The sequence below is a fragment of the Rhinoraja longicauda genome, chromosome 26 (genome assembly GCF_053455715.1).
Source record: "Rhinoraja longicauda isolate Sanriku21f chromosome 26, sRhiLon1.1, whole genome shotgun sequence".
Lineage (NCBI taxonomy): Eukaryota > Metazoa > Chordata > Chondrichthyes > Rajiformes > Arhynchobatidae > Rhinoraja > Rhinoraja longicauda.
Window position 1 is genome coordinate 23,644,252 of NC_135978.1, and position 12,857 is coordinate 23,657,108.

At 38.4% G+C, this 12,857-nt stretch overlaps 1 protein-coding gene across 1 annotated transcript in view; it reads right to left on the reverse strand.

Annotated features, from left to right (window-relative positions):
- brip1 (BRCA1 interacting helicase 1) overlaps window positions 1–12,857 on the reverse strand; it is a 182,955-nt gene that overhangs the window by 138,072 nt on the left and 32,026 nt on the right. The gene's annotated exons all lie outside the window — the stretch shown is intronic.

Sequence of the window (12,857 nt, forward strand, 5' to 3'; positions counted from 1 at the left end):
AGGCGTTTCAAAAGATATACGGATAGGAAGGGTTCAGAGGGCAATGGGGCCAGCCCAGAATGCCAACTGGGTCGGCATGGTCTAGGTGGGCTGAGCAATATCGTTATAAGAGCATGACTTCAATGTCTAGCAAAGAGTTACTCCACCAAATCCAAATTGAAGTTTGTTACATCATTAAAAAGTCTACACAAACAACTTAACAAAGTGCCAGTGGGATTACCAAAACAAACAAATCGTAAGTAATAAAAACAGGAAATGCAATAATTACTCAGCAGTCAGCCAGCATATGTAGCAGAAGAAAAAGTAATATTTGAAGGTCAATGACAGTTCACAAGAAACAAAAATGAAACACATTTTTGTTACAAATGAAAGTGAATATTCGTGATCGGGCAAAAACCAGGAGATTGTGATACAAACTCAGATGGTACTGACTGTAAGAGAGTAGAAAAGGCTAGTGGATATTAAAAGGTGTGTCTGGAGGAAATGAAAGAAAACATAAATTAAATATGAAATAATTTCTCATCTTCTCCCCTTCCCCTTCTGGCTTCAGTTTGCCCACAATCCCTGCTTATATGTTTACACATATCATCTACCAGCCTCTGCCTTTAACAATCCACCATCCCCAAATGGCTCCATCTGCCCATCATCTCCCCCTCATCACCCACCGCCCTCTCATTGTTATATGCTGGCTATCTTCCCTCTAAATATCACCATTGAATAAGGTGTTTATACTTGATCTTAAATTTTAACCAACTCTAATTCTCCATTCATTTGGCCTATTCATGGTAAGCATTGTATCCAGTTCAAAAATGTAGATACTTTTGGACAAAACCTTGAATTATTTATGACAAATCAGCTGTGCAATTCCAATTCCAACCCTGGTGTGATAACGGAATTCTCATCTGGCACCACCACACATACAACAATCCTTTGCTGTCCATTTCTCAATAAATTTAGTTCAATGATTTAGTTCCAGTCTGAAGAAGGGTCTCGACCCGAAACGTCACCCATTCCTTCGCTCCCGAGATGCTGCCTGTCCCGCTGAGTTACTCCAGCTTTTTGTGTCTTTCTTCAATTTAAACTGGCATCTGCAGTTCCTTCTTACACACAGTTCAATGGTTTAATGTAATACCGTCTTTGTCATTATGAAATCCATATCAGTCATATGCCTCAGATTTATCCAACAGAACTCCATTATAGATTCCTACCAGGGACTCTTTTGCTCCTCTGGCTTTTGGGCTGTACTACAACCAAATCCAAGATTCAGATTTCTTTATGGACAAAACACTTTCCTTTTTTAGTAAAGCATGGAAAGAAATACTAATACATTCCTGAGTGTGAGTAACCACATTTGTACAATGGATTTCGTGGAAGCTGAATTTAGTTCAGATAACGAATAAAAACACAGAAAAGAGACAGAGGGAGAAAGAAATTTGAGGGACGGAAGAATGAAAAGGGAACGAGAATGAAAGAGGGGAAAAAGAACCAAGAAAGAGGGGAGGAAGAAATGAAGAGAGATGGGGAGGGAGGAGGAAAGGGGAGAAAAAGATAGAGATAAGGAGTAATTCGAGAAAGGGAAAGGAAGAAACAAGAGGGAGAGAGAGGGAGAGGATTCGGAAAGGAAATGTAGAGATCAGGAGCAAGAGCAGAACGCAGGCAAGAACATTAAGAAAGAATGGGAAGGTTACTGAAAATGAGAAATATAGAAAGTTAGAGGAGAGGAGAAGAGTAAATAAAAATAACTCAGAACCATATGAGAAATGGGAAGTTCTCATTTGTTTTCACATTTAAGTTGTAATTATCTTCAATGTTGAATTGCTATTCGGCTGTAGTATGATTCAGACTAAAGATGGGTTATGGACCGTAACATTGTCGATCCATTTCCCTCCATAGATGTCGCCTGACCCAGAGTTCGTCCAGCACATTTTTTTTAAACTCCAAGTGAGATTTTCCTTTCAACCCATAAGTCTGCTTCAGAATCCCCAAGATTTTGTTATCCTTAAATTGCTTTTAAAGTATTTGCACACTTTCAAAGCTGAAAATGGTCAACTATACTTAACAACTTTTTAATGAACTTAATAAATTAAGTTCATTAAAAAGTTGTTAAGTATAGTTGACCATTTGTCAATGACCATATGTCATTTCATCACATTTCTCCAGCACGAAACTCCAAGAAGAGTTCATCCATAAAAACAAGAGTAAAGTTTATTTGAAAACGACAAATAATATGAGAAATATCTTTTCCAGATTTCTTATCCCTTTTTTTAAGATTGCAACTAATAGCAACTAACTTGGAAAGCCAAATGACATAATAGCAACTAACTAGGACAGCCAAATGACATTTTCAGAATAGTTCATTGTGCTGGTAAAACAGAGCAGTCTAGCTAAAACCATAGAATTTTTAAACTATTTTACCATACAAAATGTAGAACCTCATATATTCTCTCAATTGCTCTCTATCAGCTGTAGTTGACTGTATGAACAAGCCTTGTAAGTTAAAATGAGAAGCTTATCCTTGCATTTGTCAAATTAAACGCTGAAACCTAGCAATCCTACAATATATTTACAATAAAACGTGTTCCCTCCTAAATCTTGATGTTGGATTGTGATGGACGTAAACCAGCCTTTCATCATTTCACAATCTGTATTAAACCCTTCCATGAAAGAGCCAGGAAAATGTTTGTGCAACTAAATTCAGAGATTTATCATGTTGCTGATCTATGCTAGTCTCCTCCAATCATATCAATCAAATAGAAGAAATATTTTTCTCTTTCAACTTGGACCAGTAAGATCACCCTCCAGTAACAAATGCTAAGTCACTGTTTGGGTTATACCACAAAACTGAGGATCAACTTGTTTTCAGCCTCTGATCTATGGAAAAGCAAGTTCAAATTACCCACTATTCCACTCAACTTTGGCTGCTATTAAATATTACAACACATGAAAGAATGGGGATGAATGTGACCCATCCGGTGTGTTAGGTTTTAGAATAAAAGGCTCAGTGATGTGCCAAATAAACAGCCGTTCAAAGCAGCTAAAGTTACATCACTGCAGGAACTCTAGCATTCTCCTCTCAGGTTGCCAATAACAGCAGATTTTGTTACACTACACTGCTGCACTAAATAGCCTGATCGAAATATCCTGCCTTATATTGAATAATTACCTATTCATTGAAAGGATAAAAAGAATTATGAATGGGGCTCTTGTCAGCAGCTAGGCAGAAAACAGCTGACACATGGGTGTAAGTTATATGTGCATTGATGTCTGACATAGTTCATGCCCACCGAGCAAGACTTGCAGCTTGTAATGAAAACTGCATCAATTCTTTAATTTGTTATTTCTTGAAAGTCTATGGCACAGGTATGACTCTGAACACAACACGTAAAAACATTACAAGAAAACAATGCGATAAATCAAATCTACCGTTAAACAAAATTTTATTATGGAAATGATCTTTTGCAATTTAAGTGTTTTTGTAATAATCCTAATGATTTACGAACTATCTGCAAAGCATTTGCAATCAATCAGGTAAGAGCAACAGTGTACACTTCTCCTACCCACAATTCTCTTCATTTCTCTACATCACATAACCATTTTTCGTTGTGAAGGCCAGGAAGCCAAAGCAGCTATTGACTTAGTCACATGCTTTGAAAAATATTTTGGTTTTCACCTCAAACATCTTGAATGACAATGATGGCAAAAGGTGTGAAACACCCAAAAATTATTGCAAAATACATGGAGGGATTACTGTAGTACCTAATCAGCTTATTCATTATTAAATAGGCTGCAAACATTTCTTTGTTCTGCTACAGAACGGAGAATTAAAATGGGGTACACGTCTTTATATTATTTTTTACATTCCAACTTATAATCAAAGTTTTTAGACCCTGATGACTCAATAACAAAATATGGAATAAAAGACAATTCTTCCACCACTCTAGCATACAAAATTGAAATGGCAAATAAGCAAGCCAAGATAAGACACAAAGTGTTGCAGTAACTCAATGGGTCAGGCAGCATCGCTGGAGAACATGGATACGTAATGTTTCAGGTCGGGACCCTTCTTTAGAGCAATTTAGGTGGCAGGGGAGAAAGCGAGAAAAGAGGAAAGGCAGGACAAAGCTTGGCAAATGATAAGTGGAAACAGCTGAAAGTTTTTTTACAGGCAGATGGCTAGACACAGGCCAGAGATGAAAGACAAAAGGTGTGAGATACGGTGCGAATTGTGAAGCTGGAAGATAGACTATAGGGGAAAGGGGTGAAATTGGTGCGTCGAGGTGGGGTACAGGAAAGGTGTGGGGGGGGATGGTGAAAAAAGAAGTTGTTTGCTGGTTAGTTACCTAAAATTGGAGAATTCAATACAAGACAAGATGTTACTTTCATCAGTAGACACAAAAAGCTGGAGTAACTCAGCGGGACAGGCTACATCTCTGGAGAGAAAGAATGGGTGATGTTTTGGGTCGAGACCCTTCTTCAGTCTCTGGTGCTGTGAGGCAGTAGCTCTACCAGGCATAGCCTCAAGAACTCTCACCAACCTGCATAGAAATTGCAGAATGTTGTGGACATAGCCGACCATCACACAAATTAACCTCCCTTGCATTGACTCCATCTACACCACAGTGCCTCAGCAAGGCCACCTGCATAACTAAAGGTGAGTCCCGTCCCGGTCACTCCATCTTCTCCCATCAGTTAAGAGTTACAGAAGTTTGAAACACATACCTCCAGATTCAGGAACCGTTTCTTCCAAGCTGTTATCAGGCATAACCATCCTATCACCAACTAGAGTGGTCCTGACCTACTATCTACCGCCTGCTAGGCCTTCAGACTATCTTAATCAGATTTTACTGGACTTTATCTTGCACTAAACATTATTCCCTTTATCCAGTATCTGTACGTGATGAACAGCTTGACATGGGACAGGATAGGCAGCTGGGATAATGCTTGGAGAAGTTTTGAGAACTGAACAGTCTTTAGAAGGAATCAGGAGGGTAAAAGAGCAGAGGAGATAGCTCTGGCAGATAATATTAAGAGAAATTCAAATAGATTTTATGTATTTTAAGGGAAAGAGGGTAATTAGAGAGACCCTCAAAAATCTAAGTTGTCATCGCTGTATGGAGTCGCAGGACATGGGCTAGGTCCTCAATGAGTTTTCTCCTCTGTTTTCACAGCAGAGAAAGACACGAAGACTGCATACCTTGGGACAGTTAATGGAGATGGTCTGAAGATAATCCATATTTCAGTCGAGGAGGTGCTGGACATCCTGAGACACATGAAGGTAGATCAATCTCCCGAGCCTGATCACAGATATCCGAGGACACTGTGGGAAGTTAGAGAGGAAATTACAGGTAGCTTGGCCAAGATATATAAATCATCATTAGGCGGATAAGATGCCAGAAAACTGGAGGGTAGCAAAGGTTGTGCCTCTATTTAAGGGCTGCAAGGGAAAACCTGGAAACAATAGAACCAGTGAGCCTAACATCTGTGGTTGGCAAGTTACCCAAGAGATTTCTGAAGGATAAGATATATAAGCATTTGACTGTCATGGGGTGATTAGGGATAGTCAACATGGTTTTGTACATAGGAGAGCGTGTCAGACAAGTCTGATTGAGTAACCAAACAGGTAGATGAGGGCAAAGCCGCAGACGTCTGCATGGACTACAGCAAGGCATTTGACAAGGTTCCGTGTGGTAGACTTCTCTGGAAGGTTAGGTTGCATGGGATCTAGGGAAAGCTAGCCAACTGGATGGAGCGTTGGCTTCAAGGAAGGAAGCAGAAGTGATGATGCAAGGTTGTTTTTCAGATTGGAGGCTTGTGACTAGCGGTGTGCTTTGGTGATTGGCATTGGGCCCATTGGCATTTGTGGTTTACATCAACGTTTTGGATGAGAATGTTGAAGGCACAATTGGAAAGTTTATGGAAGACACTAAAGTGGGTGGTATCATAGACAGCAAAGATGGTTATCAAATATTACAGCAGGAACTTGATCAGTTGGGCAAGTGGGCTGAGGAATGGTTAATGAAGTTTAATGCAGATAAGTGTAAGGTGTTGCATTTTGGGAAGTCTAACCAGGGCAGGACCTTCACAGTGAATGGCAAGGCACTGGGGAGTGTCGTAGAGCAGGTACATAGTTCCTCGAAAGTGGCGTCACAGGTCGATGGGAAGGTTAAGAAGTAACAGTGTTACAGTGATACAAGACATTGATGAGAGCGCATTTGGAGGATTGTGTTCAGTTTTAGTCATCCTGCTATAGAAAGAATGTTGTCAAGTAAGAAAGAGTGCAGAGAAGATGTATGAAGATGTTGCCAAAACTTGAAGGCTTGAGATATAGGCGGGCAGATGGGATTAGTGTAGATGGACCATCTTGGTCGGCATGGGCAAGTTAGGCCAAAGGTCCCGTTTCCATGCTGTACGACTCTGTCTAAAATTGAAAGATAAGAAATATAGTGCAAATGCTGCAAATCTTAAATACAGTTGACCCCAGTTTTACGGAGGGGCTGTGTGCCGAAAAAACTGTTTGTATCGTTATTTTCTGTAACGCAATCTTTCCCCATTGAGAGTTAGATAGAGCTCTTAGGGCTCGCAGAATCATGGGATATAGGGAGAAGGTATGAACGGGATACTGATTGTGGATGATCAGCCATGATCACAGTGAATGGCGGTCCTGGCTCGAAGGGCCGAGTGGCCTACTCTGGCACCTATTTTCTATGTATCTATGAATCCCAAGTTATAAGTGGAGCTGTATTCTTACAGGATGTTTTTCTATGATGTCAAGTAATTTTATAGGCGATGGCAAAGTGACCCACAACCGTTATTTAACATTAGAATTGGGAAGTGGACCAGGCGTGCATGAACTCTGTCATCTTATTTGCAGGGCCAATAAGATCTGGATACAATGTCACCAGTCGATTGGTTAGCAGTCACGGTCGGATCCCTCCTTTGCTACACCCTCTCCAATCCGAGGACAGGTGAACAGACATTTCAGCATGCAGCACTGCTATGCTCTTCATTCTGTGAGGCATTTTCTCAACACACAGGGCTTGTGAATTGGGAAAGGGTTGAGGAAGTGCGGATATCCAGGAAAAAGATGTGATTCAAGGTTCAGGGTTCATGTTAGAAAGGTGATGTAGGAGGAGTTCAGAACGCTAAATTACTAAAGCATGGAGACTTACTGGAAGTGGAGTGAAGGCCGCAGAATTACTTCAAGGAGCTGGCCATGGCCTCTGCAGCATGTCAGAGAAAATGCCTTGCAGATGAAGAAAGCGGCAAATGTGCACTCTGAGACACTTGTTCACATGGCCTCAGATTGAGGAGCTCAATGCAAAGGAAGAACTTGGCTGTGAATGACAACCCAACCAATGCGGTGATACCATATCCAAATCTTATTGTCCCTCTATCTGCCTAAAATAAAAAATTGTCAAAATTTATTGTTTCTTTTGCGTTGTTTAGTTTTCCCCGCATAACAAGAAGCAACAACTTATTCTTTCAGTTAATGATTGGTGCATAGTCTAAACAAATATAGATAATGCACGAGAATTTTAACAGTTGGCTTTGAGGGATTAGTAGCATGTCCAATAACGGTGATCACAAATAGTTAAAATACTAAAGCACAGAAATTAAACATGGTGCATTAAACAAGTGCATGGTCAACTTCCCCTTATTTAAAAGCTGCGTTTAACATTTACCTTGAGGCAAAATTATATGTGTAAAAGCAAACAGAGTTCATACAAGGAATTAAAAATCGGAAATGATTTTATAATCCCTATTGTTTTTCAATGCCGCTTATGGATTAGCAGCGATTTACGATCTTCTAAGCTTTTAATACCTTACACCATACGTTTCACCCAAAGATAGCAGTTGCATTCTCTACTTTGAAGTAATCATGATAGAAAGCACACAACTAAATCCACTGCCAACTGATCATTATTAAAAAATCACAGGTGGTGCCACCATTTTCACAATATTGAGTGTGGATAAGCATTATTCTTGGCTATCTGCAGTTTTCTTTGATTACCAGTTTCTCATTACTTATAAATGCATTCAAACAAGGGTTTATTTTCTTCTCATCCCCAGTTCATCAGTTTGGTCTAAGTTGGGGTTTTTTTTTGCTTGACCTCAATGAATTATCTGCATCATGGTATTGCTGGGCACTGTCCACATTGATGTCAGTTCTAATTCACTAAAACTTATTCCGGATTAATTGCCAAACTCAAGAGGGAAGGAATGATACCACGTACCGGTTTCAAAAGCTATTTTTAAGCAATTGCTGTATAAATGTATTCATGTGTTAGGAGGTGGTGTAATGCTTACATATTCTATGAAAAGTATTGAAAAGGCAGACAATTATTTTACCATATTGTACATCAATGGAGTTAGTCTTTAATTTTAGACATGACTGTCCCTGCCACTATTTTTTTGATTAAGATTAATAAAGATTAGAAGTTAATTTACACGAATCTCTGTAACAGAAACTCATTCAAGTATTTTGGTAATTAATATATAATTAATGCACACAAACATTATAAAAAAGATGTTTTCACTTACATCTTTAGTTCTTTGCAAATCTTGTATAACTATGGTTTTAATGCATTATGTATCATTTATGTTTATTATCACAAAATATATGACAATCATCTTTTCATTTTCACTATTTATTGAAAAGAAATATCTGCACATGCTGGAAATCTGAAATAAAAACAATAAATGGTAGCAAAACTCAGCAAGTCAGGCAGCATCTATAGAGAGTTATGTTTCAGGGGAATAATGAGAACCCAGTCTACCCTGCAAACATTTCATTCACTTATTTTGTGGAGAAACGTATTGTTCCCCATTTAACAACATCTCAATAATAGTCATGAAGAAGGAATTCAAAATGTCACAAATTGTACTCACTTCTACGTTACTGCTTTGCTCACAGCAAGCCTAAACATTGTTTTTACAGGGAGCAGTGGTAATCCATGCCAAAGGATATATTTTATATATTTACACAAATAATTTCCAGTCGCTTCCAGATGAAGCAAATCTTCATTCTCACAAATGCAGCATGAATTATTACCAGTGAATCATTAATACTCAACTCCACGATGAAACAGAATTCCTTTCACAAATAACTCTCACACTTGGTATTTTGATTTTGGGTTGTTCCATATCCACAAAATTGAATTTGTCCACAAAGATCCATTCTAGCCTAATTAATTGCTTTAGTTACAGGTAACTCTCAAGTCCATTATAATCCTTATGCCAATCACAATGTTGTGTTTTTGACTGTTAACATTTCAATCCATTAGGAGAAAAACATGAAAGTTTAACATTTGAAAAATCAGCAAAACATTGCAGGTGCTGTAAATTAGAAGTAAAAACAAAACAATGCTGAAAAAAAGCTGCAGGTCATGTAGAAGAGTTAGCTTTTCAGGTCCAAGACATCTGTTCTTATGAAGGATCTCAAACCTAAAATGCTAACTCTTTTTCTTTCCACAGATGCTGCTGGACCTGCTAAATATTTTCAGTATTTTGTTTCAATTTAACAGTGGAAATTATTTTTTCATCTCGACACAATTCCTACTGGAGAGCGCCATTCATGAGATATACATCATTTATCACTGCAGATGTCAAGTGAGTAGGAGGCGGTTAACTTGGCAACAAATGTGTACAACGTGCCTTTATCCCACAGCAAGGCTACCTGTCTCCTATTGGAGCATAAAGAAACACTGGTTTCAAAAACATGACTATTTGTCGGGACATTTTTATTGATTGTACTCGATCTGCCTCACTACCATCAGCCTTTGCCCAACAGCTCTGCCACAAAGCAATGAAAAGCCAATGGTATATAAGCCTCAGGTGGTGAAACACAAGGCCATATCCCCAGATTGCCCTGGCACACTCTGACAGCTTGCTGCTCTCACACCATTTTAAATATCTCTGATATTCAGAAACATTTAATAACAGTCAAAATGAATTAAAAACAAAATGTAATAAAAACAGATTTAGCTAAATAAAAAAGATACTTAAGTAGTGTTAATTAATTAAAAACAAAGAAAAACAAAACTCCTTTGCAAAACGTACCTTTCTAAATCAAGGTTGGCAATCCCATTTGCCATACACAGTTCATCCAGCCAAGTACATTTAGGTGCCAGCTCTAGAATCAACAGTGAGTTCAACAGTGGAGTGGGAAGTCAGATACGCCAGTTGCTGACCTCCAGCACATATATTCAACCTCTGCACTCTAGTTAACAGATACAGAAGTTGAAGACACATTGATGGAAGAGGCAAGCTTGGCTGCAATTCCCTATAGAACCATCAGCCACAACGAAGCATGATCGGGCAAAATGAAACATACGTGACAAAATCTACTTACTACTATAGCCATTGGTAAGCACATTAATCTTCTAATAATGTGGACCATTGAAAAGTTCAATTCCAATCCACAAATATTAAAGTAAGTGCAATTTAACACGTAATGTTACATTCTGTGAACAGATCCTTTCTTTCATCATTGCAAAAGAACAAGGAGGAAAAAAAGTGCCATATAAAACAAAACTTTTTCCACTTCATAGTTACAAAGCTATGTGAATGATACAACTCCAAATTCCTACCGTGTGAAATCTCACACTCTCACACCCGAATAAGATACCAAAAATGAAGTGAGCTTGCTATGCTATCACTCAACATCTATTCTTTCTGTTCCTTTTCTTACAAGAGTGGTGCTCTCCTTCGATGATCTCATGATATGCGACACAAAGCAGCTGTTTATGCACTCTCTGTAACCAGCAGGTGAACTCAATTCAATATTTATCACTGGCACTCACTGATCGTGGGTAACTTAGCAAGCATTTTAATTAAGCTGGAGCTTATTTCAAAGAGCCCATTCAAAATGTCAATCAACAGGCACGGGATCAAATGCGGTGTCAGGTGAGAGAGTGTAATACAAATCCGCAACTTTCTTCATCCTATTACTGTAAATTACTCTCAGACACTGCTATGACTTCCATTGTAACAGGCTGCCAGTCTCCAGAAATTTGTAATTGAAGTCGTTCTTAATCTATTATGAAGAGTGTAAGGAAACCTCTATGCAATACAGCATTGTGTGAAAGACTGCCACATGGACTAGGATTCTTTTCACTATGCCGCTGGATGTACAAAGTACTTTTACAGTTCTCAGAACTTGTGGTTCTTCACTCAAGTAGTGTGTCACAAGCAAAAAAAGAGGACACTATAATAAAAACCTGCTTCCCAAATTGTAGGTCTTTCTCATCAAGCAATCAAAATTCAAAAACAATAAACTTTTCTATCCCATAATCTATAAACCCTTCAGCAAATATCTGTCTTTTTAAAAAAAAGGTAAGGAACTGCTTCTTGCTATAAATATATATTTCATTGAATAGGAATAAATATTTTTTCTGATCAGTGTTGTTGAATTCTCATTAATTTGTATTTATGTGGGAAATACTAGTTTGTTGAAGGCAGACCAATACTATGATATGAGCAAGACCACGTTGCTAAAACAGTCATCACCTACATACATGAGTCTACATACATTCAATGCAGACTAGTTTCATGCTTTAAGTTCTGTAAACTTGGTACACTTGTATTGATGTATTTACATTGCTAATTGGTAATTCATTGGTAATTTATAATCTTTGTTAATTTTGACCTTCTTCTTGCACAAATCCAATTAATAATAGAGATATTTTCAATTTTAGCAAAATATTTCTAAATTTCAATTTATTAGTTAATCTTCCAAAAACAGCAAATGAAAGTGCGATCCTTCTTTTGGTGTCTTCTTCACAAACCCCATTCCGCAATACTAGTTAGCGGAGGTAAACTAATTATTTCATGAGAACAGCAGCAACGTTCAAAACTGTTGAATAGAACTTTGCAATGTTTTCATGAGGAACGTAGGCATGATTTCCTGTAATTGGGCAGCAAAGAGCATTCAATACAATTATTCTAACTTGCCCCTAATTCTGAAGATAAATGGTTCTGTAAATTGCTTGGAAGTCTAAGTACATAATGTAACTGTGAGAAATTCAGAAATTATGATGTATTATTCTATGTTCTAAAATGTGACATCTCGAAGCTGACTAGATAAGGCTGACTGTGTTTTTAATCCACCAGTGTGCAGAAAGGCATGTAAATGAGTGTGGTTGAATTCAAATCAAAATCAGAAAAGTGATAGACATGAAAGGAACAAATGAGAGGAGCAAAGTTTTTTTAGAAGATGCTTTAAAAATGTACAGTTTTTAATGCAAAAGCATACTTTCAATAATTAATTTCCATTGCCTAGGTGGCTCACTGGCAGTATTTATCATGATATGCAGCACATTATAAGAGAATCCAAAAGGAATCAATCTTTAATTCAATGTCCACCAGTACGGCACGGTAGCGCAGCGGTAGAGTTGCTGCTTTACAGCGAATGCAGCGCCGGAGACTCAGGTTCGATCCTGACTACGGGTGCTGCACTGTAAGGAGTTTGTACGTTCTCCCCGTGACCTGCGTGGGTTTTCTCCGAGATCTTCGGTTTCCTCCCACACTCCAAAGACGTACAGGTATGTAGGTTAATTGGCTGGGTAGATGTAAAAAATTGTCCCTAGTGGGTGTAGGATAGTGTTAATGTACGGGGATCACTGGGCGGCACGGACTTGGAGGGCCGAAAAGGCCTGTTTCCGGCTGTATATATATGATATGATATGATAGTTAACTAGCTGCAAAAAAAACGGTTTATTTCAGCAGTTCTGACTTTTTAAGGCAAGGTTAGTTCACCGTCATCTTGGAAGTGCAGGTGGTTCATGTTGTTCAAAGCATATGAATTGCAAAGCAAACATCAGACAGTTCATCTCAGACGTCAAATGCTGAACTTCTGC